Source organism: Charadrius vociferus, unplaced genomic scaffold (genome assembly GCF_000708025.1).
Source record: "Charadrius vociferus isolate BGI_N301 unplaced genomic scaffold, ASM70802v2 scaffold1631, whole genome shotgun sequence".
Lineage (NCBI taxonomy): Eukaryota > Metazoa > Chordata > Aves > Charadriiformes > Charadriidae > Charadrius > Charadrius vociferus.
Genome location: NW_009647010.1, coordinates 115,761 through 116,065, shown reverse-complemented (window position 1 = coordinate 116,065; position 305 = coordinate 115,761).

The window sequence follows — 305 nt, the reverse complement described above, 5'->3', positions numbered from 1 at the left end:
TGAGGTAAACTCCAGCTCATCCATCCGGCGCTGCCTCGCCGCGGCTCGGCCCGTGGGGCTGAAGCTATGCCCGTCCCTGGTGCCAGCGGGCTGGGGGACAGTGCCCGGGGGTGGCAGCTGCCCGCCGGGTCCTCAGGCAGCCGCCGGGCTTTCGCGTGGTGGATCCTCACCCTCAGCCCTTCGCCGTGGCCTCGGGGTCGGGTTGAGAGTCGCTGCCGGGTGATGCTCCAGCCCTGTTGCACGGCGGGCACAAGTACAATTCCCACCCCATCACTGGGCTAAATGGGGTTTTGGGGGGGGGGGGG